Raw genomic sequence first — 12,414 nt, forward strand, 5'->3', positions numbered from 1 at the left:
AATCTTCTTGTCTCTGCTCATCTCTAATGCCGTTTGCTTAACTCCGGTGACACTGGCTCATGACATTGTTGCATCCTTTGTGCTGCGGTGAACACCTGCTTCCGGTCCCTCTCGCAAAGGTTTTACTGGTTGACGCAGACCCCAAAGGCAATACTTACCCGGCCAATGCAGGGAAACGCGAGTGAGAGTTTTTCTGGCCCTATTGAACGATCCTGTTTGGAATTTCATAGCAGGAATGTAGAACACACCTTCGCACCTGGTCTTCCTTAGGCTCTTTAGACCATCATGCCTGTTAACCTTGACCGTGCCTTCCGCTTACCAGGACTGGTGAGAATAAGCAAAACACAGGTCCGCGGCACACCACTTAACACGGTCGGGGAGCATCTCGTTGCCCATCGCCTGGAAGGGTCGAGGCTGTGGCAGGCTTGGGGTCTGGATAGCCCCTGGCCTTTGAAAGCCTCATGTCTTTTTATGGGGCAGCAGGAGGTACAGGCCATGAAAAACAGTTTCTGTGGTAGAGTAAAAAGATCTTCATAGATAACAGAGAAAGGAGAGAAGTCCTCTCTGAAGGGACAGAGCCTTATTGTAAAACCAAATTTACTAAATAAATCCTTCCACAAAATACAATTTACTCAATATTTACTAAACATAATTCCCAGACAAGAGCCTGCTGTCCAGGAGCAAGAATTCCTGGCCCCTTAAAGGTCATTTTCTGGCTGGACTAAGAAGCAAACTGACATGAGAGAGCCTCGCAGGACAAAATCAAATTTAATAGGTGCACAAACAGGGAATCCACGTAGACGTGGAAATTCCAAAGACACTCGGGCAAAGTGAGGTCCGTGTGTCCTTCTGAAGTAAGGAGCAGGGGGTAGGGTCTGCACTTCAGAGGAAAACAATGTACTCCATGGGTTTGATAATTAGAAGTTTGCCTGACCCTACAGATGGGTCCCTCAGATGAAATTTGTCTCTGTTAATAAGCATTATTCTGGGAAAGTCCCCTGATTGGGATTCTTCTGTATGGTTAAAGCAGGGGCCAAAGTTTCTCTTGAGCTCACAGGGTCGCAAGTGCCTTCAGCTAAAAATAATCCACAGGTCAAAAGGGGACCACATTCTGGGGGACCTGTCCTGAACCCCTTCACTGTTTAGACCAGAATACAACCCGAGTATTAAATAATCTGTATCGTCCGTTAATATGCTAAAGCAGCTCCTAGAACTAAGCAAAACACTTAGACCTCCTGGTTACTTAAAGGAGACGATAGGGCGCCTGGGTGGCTCAGTGGGTTAAGCCGCTGCCTTCGGCTCAGGTCATGATCTCAGGGTCCTGGGATCGAGTCCCGCATCGGGCTCTCTGCTCTGCAGGGAGCCTGCTTCCTCCTCTCTCTCTCTCTGCCTGCCTCTCTGCCTACTTGTAATCTCTCTCTGTCAAATAAATAAATAAAATCTTTAAAAAAAAAAAAAAAAGGAGACGATAAAGGATATGGATGAAGAACCAGATGGAGATACATAGTGGGGGTGGGTGTTTCAGAGGGTCCCGAGCGCAAACACTTCTATCCCCGTGGAACTGGGTTGCACTCTGTAGCACTTTCTCCCAAATCCTCTAAGCTAGGACAGCAGTGCTGTTTGAGTGGGTACCCCGACTTCAAGCCGGGACCCACTTAGGGCCCATGGGGACAATCCAGGATAATCTCCCCATCTCAAGACCCATCACATCTGCAGAAGACACTCTTTCCACATATAGGGGAGGAAAGATTTTCCCTTTATCCTCTTGATTCCTTGGCTTAGACTCTGTAATAAAAGACAGATTAATAAGAAGAAAAGAAGTTTACTTGAGATAGGGAAACTGAAGGGATTCCATGAAAATTTGCTATTTGCCCCTTTTCCTGGTTCTGTTCTTGCTGACCTGCGCAACACCCCCATGCCTTTTAAAGAGTTTTTTTTTTTTTTAATTTATTTGACAGAGATCACAAGTAGGCAGAGAGGCAAGCAAGAGAGAGGAGGAATCAGGCTCCCCGCTGAGCAGAGAGCCCGATTCGGGGCTTGATCCCAGGACCCTGGGACCATAACCTGAGCTGAAGGCAGAGGCTTTAACCCACTGCGCCACCCAGGTACCCCACCCCCATGGCTTTTAGTACAAATAATGTATGTCCCCCTTGAAAGCATCAAGGAGTTAATGGTATCTTTGGAGGCTTCTGGCACAATAGATAATATCTAAGGAATGACCTGGTGACAATGACCAGGCGAGGCCATCATGTGCACATTCCAGACAACTGGCACTAGACATGTCAATGCCAGAGTGACTTGCAGAGGACCCCTGGACCCTTGTCATGTTCGGACTTCTGGCTGATTCCTAGATGCCCGAGAGACCATCTGGTTTCCTCTTCCTTCCTGAGCATCAGAGATGCCCCATCTGTATCTGCCCTCTCTCTAGATCTTTTTTTTTTTTTTAAAGATTTTATTTATTTATTTGACAGAGAGAGATCACAAGTATGTAGAGAGGCAGGTAGAGAGAGAGAGAGGAGGAAGCAGGCTCCCTGCCGAGCAGAGAGCCCGATGCAGGACTCGATCCCAGGACCCTGAGATCATGACCTGAGCCGAAGGCAGCGGCTTAATCCACTGAGCCACCCAGGCGCCCTGCCCTCTCTCTAGATCTTCAGTAAACTCTGCTCTTGAGTCCTCTGGGCTCATGTTTGGTTTCTACCCTGTGCAAAATCAAGGGCCTTCTTGGCTGGTCCTGCGAGAAACTCCCCATCCTGGGTCCTCAGACCCGGCCTGCCTGCGTCATATTCACATGTGTACCGCAGACATACATTGGAAATACCCAGGGAAACCAAGTAACTCCTTCAGATGGCCCAAGCCACCACCTTAAATACAAAAAAGACAAAAGGACCTTGTGGGTGTGTGGCGGGGGAGGCCAGTTATGGGAGGTTCCAGACAAAGCGGGTTAGACAAAGGTAAGGTTGTGTGTAAACTTCAGTGAGTGCTTTCATCAGTGATAAGATGCTCTTATGACCCACGGTTGTCTTTCCCTTCCCGGGATAGGGAGACACTCTTACTCATAAAGATTTCCTTTATTTATTTATTTTTTTAGATTTATTTATTCATTTTTGAGAGAGCAAGGGAGCGAGTAGAGGAGGGGCAGAGGGAGAGGGAGAGAGAGAAGCTCAAGCAAACTCCCCACTAAGCCCAGAGCCTGACTTGGAGCTCCATTGTATAAGACCCTGAGATCATGACCTGAGCCGAAAGCTAGAGTCTGTTGCTTAACCGCCTGAGCCACCCAGACGCCCCTAGAGATATCCTTTATAAATGTAAATTCCAGTGATGAATGGGTCACTTCAACTCTGTCTTCAGAGCTTTTGCTGTGTCTGCGGTCTCTCTCAAAATCATCAGCTCAAAATAATCCTTATGCCAAAGACTTGTAATTTGGGATGGCATATTCTGCTGTCCTTCACATGTATGGTAACATTCATAGTTTCCAGAGACTGGGACCTGGATATATTTGGACCCTGACTGATAGTTGTTGGTATTGAAAGTGGTACCAGGAGAATAGACCCTTAGGGATCTGAAATTGACCTGAAATGGATTCTTTTATCAGTTACTTAAATGGTCACCTGTGGTCATCTGTCATTTATAGGCTCCACTCCATACCACACTGGACCTCCCGTTGACCAAGGATGAGGATCCATCAGGGCTGTCTGCTTGCTTGTTCTTATTCCTATTGTCTCCCTGAAACTCCCCTTAAATGCAACAGTCCTCGTAAGTACATAACTAACGTTCTTGGTCTCCTGTGGGCTAGATGGTGTAAGCCCACCCCACGTCCACCTCAGGGGTCCAATGCAACAGACTGGCGCGTGGGAAAGGCTGTCATAGACATCAGATGTTGTCCCCTGGGTCTACCTGTGGTGGGCACTCTGGAGGCTGCCCCACTCCCTTTCAGTCCCTTGTCCACTGAGGAGACCACACAGTGGTGGGAGCCTGATTCCGTCTGAGGGGCTGGTCCTGATAAGTCGAACCAGTGAAACCCATCACCTTTGGGAATAATTGGTTCAGGAATAGGCACTTGACCAAGTGCCCTTGGGATGCCAAGGGATGTTTCCGGGGGGGGGGGGTTTCCAGGAAAATGTAAAAAAAAAAAGGATCACAAATCTAAGAAGAATTTGTGGTTTGTTAGAATGACCTGGAAGAAGGAATGAGGGAAAACGCCTACAAGCTGGATGACTACCTCATTCCCCTTCCTCAAGAGGTGTGGACTGGCAGCCACAAAAGGAGGAAGTAAAAGATAAAGGATTTCCTTTAGGACCAGAAGTTATGGAGCAAGCTGCTTGTGGTGAAATCTTACAACATTGGGCAATAGTGTGGGCTACTGACTTGGCAATCAAGCCGTAGATAAGACACAACTTGGCAAAATCATCAACAAAGTTACTCACGACACCTGAGTGGACCACAGTATTGGTCCAGGATGAAAACAAAACACAACACAACACAGAAATCTGCTCCTGTGGATTGAGATTGTAACTTTTCCTCTAAATGTCAGTTTATGTGGCACACAGATCTGTCTACGAAGGCAGCTAATCTCTTCTTTGACCTGTCTTTTGAGGGCCACCTGAATATGCCTCTTCGGCATATAGTTTCTTTTGAGCTAAAGGCCATCAAGAAGCAGCAGGTGTAGGGAAAGCTCTAAAATCAGGGCACAAGAGTTCCTTTTACAAAGGAAATGTATATTTATAAAGGAAATTTCCATCTGTAGAGAGGTCTCCCCCCCTCCTTACCAGGAGCGGGAGGAATCTTGACAATTGTCATCAACAAAGAAGGCAGGATTCAATCTGCATAGCAAAGCTTACTAAAAAAAAACCCAGTTTATGATGATTTCCCTGGTCACCTTCCCTTAACTTGCCTCTCCCTCCCAAAAGCCTCAAACCCCTTTTCCTTTGTTTTAGCCTCAAATGATATATAAACCCAAGGTCTACTAACTACTCCCTTGGCTTACTCATTGCTGGGTGCTCCAATGTACAATGTGCTTTGCACATGTTGGTAAACTTCTGTTCATCTCTTGTTAATCTGTCTTTGGCCAAATTAATTTGCAGGACCCAGCTGGATAACCTAAGAGGGTGTTAAAAAGGAACACAGGCTCCAAATGGAGTCACTTGTGCTAAGCCCACATCACCTAACCTAACTGCAGATTCAAACTCGGCAGGAATATAATCTTTAACCAGTCAGCCTGGAGTTTCCTGGTTGGCCCTAGGGAGGTAATCCACTGGATGGCCCCTTTTATCCCCCAAAGGAAGGTAACTTGCTCAGAACAAACCTGTTTTTAAAGATTATGCCTTCTTTGTCCCATTCACTGTCTGCATTTAAAAAACCATTCCTTTTCTGCAACCCTTTGGAACACCTTTCTCTTTGCTAGAAGGGGTGTTGCCTGTTTTAGGAACCATTGAAAAAAGCCAATTAGATCTTTGAATTGACTCAGCTGAATTTTGTCTTTTTAACGTATCTGGTGGCAGCAGTGGGATCTGAAGGGAACTGTTGATGGCATTTGGGGGACAAGAAACACAGGCATGGGACTTTGAGTTCTTCTGAATCATTGTTCTGTGGGTAAATTCCTCCTGGTTCTGAGTGAAACATAACCCATAGAGTTAATGGGGTTGAAGCTAGCAGAAACTTTAAAACTTGTTTTTTTTAATTTTAATTTTTCTTCAAAAATTTTATTTATTTATTTGACAGAGATCACAAGTAGGCAGAGAGGCAGGCAGAGAGAGAGGAAGGGAAGCAGGCTCCCTGCTGAGCAGAGAGCCCAAAGTGGGGCTCGATATGGGGCTGGATCCCAGGACCCTGGGATCATGACCTGAGCCAAAGGCAGAGGCTTTAACACACTGAGCCACCCAGGCGCCCTAAAACTTGTTTTTTAGAGAACTGTTTCCCGCTGATGTGCTAAGGTGTCTTTTCAGACCCCAGTAACAAATCCACTAGCTGTCTCTGCAGAAACCAGGACTCAAGGTCGACCGATACGGGTGCAACCTAGGAACAAGCAAAGCCCTGCATTCCTTTCCCCAGATAACAAGATAAAGAGCCCAAGATCCCACCCAGTTTACACCTGCTCTCCAAGCATGCCTGTAGGCTCTTCTACTGGTCCTAAGATAACCTCCTGGCATCAGGGGCTGAATTTTGCATTGTTTGGGTATTAAGTCACCACCCCAAAGTGAACATGGGATGTATGTTACGTATCTGTTTGCTCCATCTTTCCTCATTAGTCATAATTTCACCATCCCTTCTCATCAATATGTTTGTCATCTCCTCCTATGATTCTAAAAAAACTTGTTCTCTCCCCCTTCGGGGAAGCAGATTTGAGACTTGCCCTCCCATCTCCTTATCATCCTAGTTTGGCTGGGTCTCCAATAAACCCTTTCCTTGTCACACACCTGGTGTCTCAGTGACTGGCTCTGCTTTGCTTGGGCGGACAGACTTGGGTCTGGCCATATGAGCTCCACTCTCTTTGTCCACATACAACTCCCAATCTAGTTGGCTTTGTAATACAATGCAGGTCAGCCTGAAGCTGGTGGACAGTTCTGGCAGAGCCCAAACCCCTTGCCTTGATGGACCACAATTCTCAACTGGTTGGTGATTCTGTCCCAAGATCCATGTCGGAACTGTTGGTGGAAGTTCTCCGTTCTCCATTCTTTGGGGTTTTCACTAGTTCAAGGTTGCATTGGAACCTTGGAAACAATTCCAGGGTGGGAATTGTTTGGTGATGCATGCAGGGCCTTTGTTTGCCAGAATGTAGTGGTATCTCTTGGTTATTTCTGACATATTAAGGTGCATGTGTTTGACTTCCCTTGTGTAAATAAAGGTTAATTGTTAATGGGAACCCAAGAAGTCAAAAAGGCACAAGAACTGGGCACGGGTCAAGCATTTAAGAGCTGTTACAGCACTCATCACCTTAAGAAGACTCTTGTGCTAGGACAAGTGGTCATGGAAGAGTTAAGATCAATATTAAGTCACCTGCAGGCCTTAAGAAACTTCTGGGGGCTCCTGGGTGGCTCAGTAGGGTAAGCATCTGCGTTCAGCTCAGGTCATGATCCCCAGTCCTGGGAGCAAGCCCCACATTGGCTCCCTGCCCAGCAGTGAGCCTGCTTCTCCCTCTCCCTCTGCTGCTCCCCCTGCTTGTGCTCTCTCTCTTTCTCTCTCTTGTTCTCAAATATATAAATTAAAAAAAAAAAAAAAAAACCAAAAACTTCCGTGCTACAAATTACACTATAAGACACCATCCCCACCACCCAATCTGGTAGCACGTTCCTTTTAGATATTAAGATGGCTCTGAAAAACCCAAAGGTTTAGCTGAAAAAAAAAAAAAATAATAATGGGATACTTAAATCCTAAAGAGTTAGCCACACCAAATTCCAGTAAACCTCCTTATTTTACGTCTAACAACTATGGTCCCAGAAGCTATAAATATCTACAAAAGGTGGCACAATCTTACTAAGCTTGTTTTGTGCTCTGAGAACTTGGCTTGGGAACAGTCAGGTCAGGGGCCCAGAAATGAGATCTGGCAGAAATGTGGGGTACACCCCATTTGTGGCTGGGGTCCTACCAAACCATTGCTGGCCCCTCAGAGGGATTACAGCCTAGGAGGACAGCAGTAGTGAGGAGGAGCATTGCAATTAGGTAAGACCATTTCAGAAGTGCGAGTAAAAGCAAGGTTTCCATGCCAAACAGAATGGGATACCTATTTTAGCTGGTGTGCTAGGGCCTCCAAGAGCCTGCAAAATTCCAAAAGGGCTTCATCAAAAGATCCACTAAAGAAAACCTGAAGATGGGACAGGTACCTAAAAACAAAAAACAAGGGTGCCTGAGTGGCACAGCTGGTTAAGCGACAGAGTCTTGATATCAGCTCAGGTTGTGATCTCAGGGTTGCGGGATCGAGCTTCAAGTCGGGTTCCAAGCTCAGCACGGAGTCAGCTTGAGATTCTATCTCTCCCTCCTCCCCTCCCGCTCATGCTCTCTCTCTTTAATAAATAAATCTAAAACAAAACAAAACAAACAAAAACAACAACACAAAAAACCAGTAAGACCGACTTAACTCTTATTGTTTCCCTCTCTCCTCCTTTATCTGAGCACTCATTTTAGTAAATCTCCTGGGCAAATTGCATTTACTCGACTGTAAACAAAAATTGGCCAACTTGATAAAGATCCCCGCCCTGTCGACCCTCAGAGACAGGGAAATTGAAGGGACCCCATGAAAAAAAGCCATTTCTTTCCTTTGCTTTTTTTCTTGCTTCTGTTCTTTTGAGGACCTGCACTCCCACTTTACACACACCTTAATGTATGTCCTCCTTGTAAAGGTCAAGGTGTTCATGATTTCTTTGGGTCTTCTAGCACCATAGCTAACATCTAAGGGCTAACCCGGCCAGGTCGTGATGAATATTCTCCAAGACCATTGACTCCAAGCACCCTGCCAAGACCCCTGCCTCTAGAGCAAACGTGACTTATGGAAGACACCTGAGCACTCCTTGTTCAACCAGTTACTGGATGCCTGGGAGGACACACACGAGACCACTGCCCTCAATAAAAACCCCAACCCCCTAAGGAAAAGTCGGGACTCATTCTCCTTTTCTTTTTTGAGTCTCCCAGACAGACGTTTGTCTGTTTATCTGCTCTCTCTGTATCTTCAGTAAACTCTGCTCTCACTTCCTGCAGGCTCACATTCCAGTTCCAACCTGCGAGAGGCCAAGGGACCCTCTTGGCTGGTCCTGTGGGACCCTCCCCCCGCCCCCCAGCGGTGTCCTCGGACTTGGCCTGCCTGCGTCAAAAGGAGGCAAAGATGACCAGGGCTCCAAGGAATTTTCTGATACACTGCTATGTTATTCTCTTATTAAACAGCCAAGGGAAAACTGAAATTAACAATGAACAACCTTGCCAAATTCTGCGAACTATCAGAACTACAGATGGGATTCTGGAAAGACTGGCAGAAGCCAGCTAAGGGTGAGAATTGGCGCCTGAGTCAGTTTCTCCCAGATCTCCGTCTGTAGTATGCAGAACAAAGAGGAAAATGAAATCTCCCCAGTACCCTCTTTGGGAACGCCTCCAGAGCCCGAGGCGTTGTTATATACTGCCGGAAATATTTACTGCTGGACCTGGCTAAAAAACGATAAAGGAGCTCTGTAGTCAGAAATCAGCCAAATTGTGGAGCTTGGTAGAAACATTTTTAAAGGCCTTCTCCCCTAAGCTAAAATAAAACTCTGTACCCAGAAGGAAAGGAAAACCTTCTAAAGCCCTTGGAGGAGGCTAACCTACAAGGTCATTTTAAGTTGCAAACCTGATTCTTTGAGGAACTGAGAGCAGCTGTCCTTATATTCAGCTCTAGAGGAAGTTGGAAGTTCATTTATCCCCCCCCCCCATTCCAAAACCTCTGCTATTAACCTTAAAAGGCTTATAACTTGCATTCTTCCCTTTGCCTTTGAGATATAAATGTTGAAATTTGAACTTCAGGGAAGTGATTCCTATCAGAAGGAAAATAAAAGGGGGAAGCTCATTTGGAACCTTAGCTAATAAGAAATCTTAAGAATGTGGAAGCCATAAAGTCTTCATTTGTGTTTTTATGTTTGTGTCTCCTAGTATGTATGTGTGTGTTGTGGGTGTGTGATTTTCTACCTCTGGGTGGTATTGTCAAAATTAATTTGTAAAAGACCCCTGTTTAGGGGCATCTGGGTGGCTCAGTGGGTTAAGCATCTGCCTTTGGCTCAGGTCAGGATCCCAGGGTTCTGGGATTGAGCCCCGCATCGGGCTCTCTGCTCAGCAGGGAGCCTGCTTCCTCTTCTCTGCCTGCCTCTCTGCCTACTTGTGATCTCTGTCTGTTAAATAAATAAATAAAATCTTTATTAAAAAAAAAAGACCCCTATTTAATTGGCTGGAAGACAAATCAAACACTTACATGACTTCAGTATTCATAAAAAATTCTCTAAAATGTGATAGAAACTTAAGCCAACTAGTCTTCGGGCCCATGTGATCTCGGCTCATCTTTGTCAAAGAAAATCTAGTTCAAGTTTGGCTTCCTTAAAAATAGACATTTTAATCATCTTCAGAGTTACCAGCATTTGATAGGACATCTGATGTCTCCTAAAGCTTTTGTTTTTATGTTTTAAGTAATCTCTACACCCCACATGGGGTTTGAACTCAGGACCCCGAGATCAAGAGTTGCACGCTCCTCCGACTAAGCCGGCCAGGCGCCCCTCATAAGTCTTTGTGGGTGGTCTACACATAGCCTCCAATCAGTTCTCTCCTGATTGGATGAGGTTGCCCCAAATGTGGGTTGACCCAATCAGGTTGGGGTGGGGGGCCAGCAGTGGTGCAGGAGGCAGAACAAAGAGGGGGAAGCAGGCTCCCCACTGAGCAGGGATTGTCCTATGAAGGTCAATCCCATGACCCTGAGATCATGACCTGAGCTGAAGGCAGAGGCTTAACCCACTGAGCCACCCAGGTGCCCCTAGAAGTTTATTGCATAACGGGCAAGGGAGAGGCCATCCAGACAGCAGAGGAGAGGCCGTCTGCCAGGAGGTAGTGGGTGGGGGCCGTATTTTATTTTATTTTTTTACATTTTATTTTATTGGAGAGAGAGAGCACAAGGTGGGTGCAGAGAAAGAGGGAGAAACAGACTCCCTACTGAGCAAGGGGTGGGAGCCATATTTAAAGCAGCTTCCTGGACCTCTGGGGATGCCTGGAATTCTCCCTTCTTTGGTAACTGGGCCTGGTTATATGTAAGTAACCTGTCAGTGAGTTAGGGCCTATGGATATTTTGAGGTGGGTAGCCTGTTGGGGCTTTCTAGATTCAGCCAGTGGGTCGCTGTGGGCCCTTGTGCCTGGGTCAACTTTCCATTGCTCATGCCTGCTGTCTCAAGGCGACCTCTACAATAATTGTTAAGAACAAGTAAATTAAATAGATGTAAATAGAGTAAAAAGGTTTTAGGTGAACTTTTTTATTTTTTTTAAAGATTTTATTTATTTATTTGACAGACAGAGATCACAAGTAGGCAGAGAGGCAGGCAGAGAGAAAGGGGGGAATGCAGGCTCCCCGCCGAGCAGAGAGCCCGATGCAGAGCTTGATCCCAGGACTCTGGGATCATGACCTGAGCTGAAGGCAGAGGCTTTAACCCACTGAGCCACCCAGGTGCCCCTTAACTTTTTTCTTTAATGTTTTATTTATTTATTTGACAAAGAGAGCAGGAGAACACAAGCAGGGGAAGAAGTACAGGGAGAGGGAGAAGCAGAGTGTCCGTTGAGGGGGTAGTCCCAGGTGGGATTCAATCCTGGGACTCCAGGATCATGACCTGAGCTGAAGGCAGACACTTAACTGACTGAGACACCCAGGTGCCCCAGAACTGTGGTTCTTTTCTTTTCTTCTTCTTCTTCTTTTTTTAAAAATTAACACATAATTAATTATTTGTTTCAGGGGCACAGGTCTGTGATTCATCAGTCTTACACAATTCACAGTGCTCACTATAGCACATACCCTCCTCAATGTCCATCACCCGGCCACCCTATCCCTCCCCTACACCCCAGGAACTCTCAGTTTGTTTCCTGAGATTAAGAGTCTCTTATGGCTTGTCTGTCTCTCTGGTTTCGTCTTGTTTCATTAACCCTCCCCTCCCCTATGATCCTCTGCCTTGTTTCTCAAATTCCTCATATCAGTGAGATCAGATGATAATTGTCTTTCTTTCATTGACTTATTTCGCTTAGCATAATACCTTCCCGTTCCATCCGTGTGATTGCAAATGGCAAGATTTTGTTTTTTTGTTGTTGTTGTTGTTTTGTTTTGTTTTGTTTTTAATTTTATTTATTTATTTGACTGAGAGAGAGCATGAGCGAGAAGGTCAGAGAGAAAAGCAGACTCCCCATGGAGCTGGGAGCCCGATGCGGGACTCGATCCCAGGAATCCAGGATCATGACCTGAGCCGAAGGCAGTTGTCCAACCAACTGAGCCACCCAGGCGTCCCAAGATTTTGGGTTTTTGATGGCTGCATAGTATTCCATGGTAAATATGTGCCACATGTTCTTTATCCATTCATCTGATGATGAACATCTGGGTTCTTTCCATAGATTGGCTATCCTGGACATTGATGCTATAAACATCAGGGTACACGTGTCCCTTCAGATCACTACATTTGTATCTTTGGGGTAAATACCCAGTAGCGCAATTGCTAGGTTGTAGGGTAGCTCTATTTTCAGATTTTTTGAGGAACCTCCATACTGTTCTCCAGAGTGGCTGCACCAGCTTGCATTCCCACCAACAGTGTAGGAAGGTTCCCCTTTCTCCTCGTCCTTGCCAATGCCTGTCCTTTCCTGACTTATTAGACATTCTAATTAGTGTAAGGTGGTGGCTTTTATTTTATTTTATTTTTTAAGAGTCCCATGCTCTACTGACTAAGC

This window comes from Neovison vison, chromosome 7 (genome assembly GCF_020171115.1).
Source record: "Neovison vison isolate M4711 chromosome 7, ASM_NN_V1, whole genome shotgun sequence".
Taxonomy (NCBI): Eukaryota; Metazoa; Chordata; class Mammalia; order Carnivora; family Mustelidae; genus Neogale; species Neogale vison.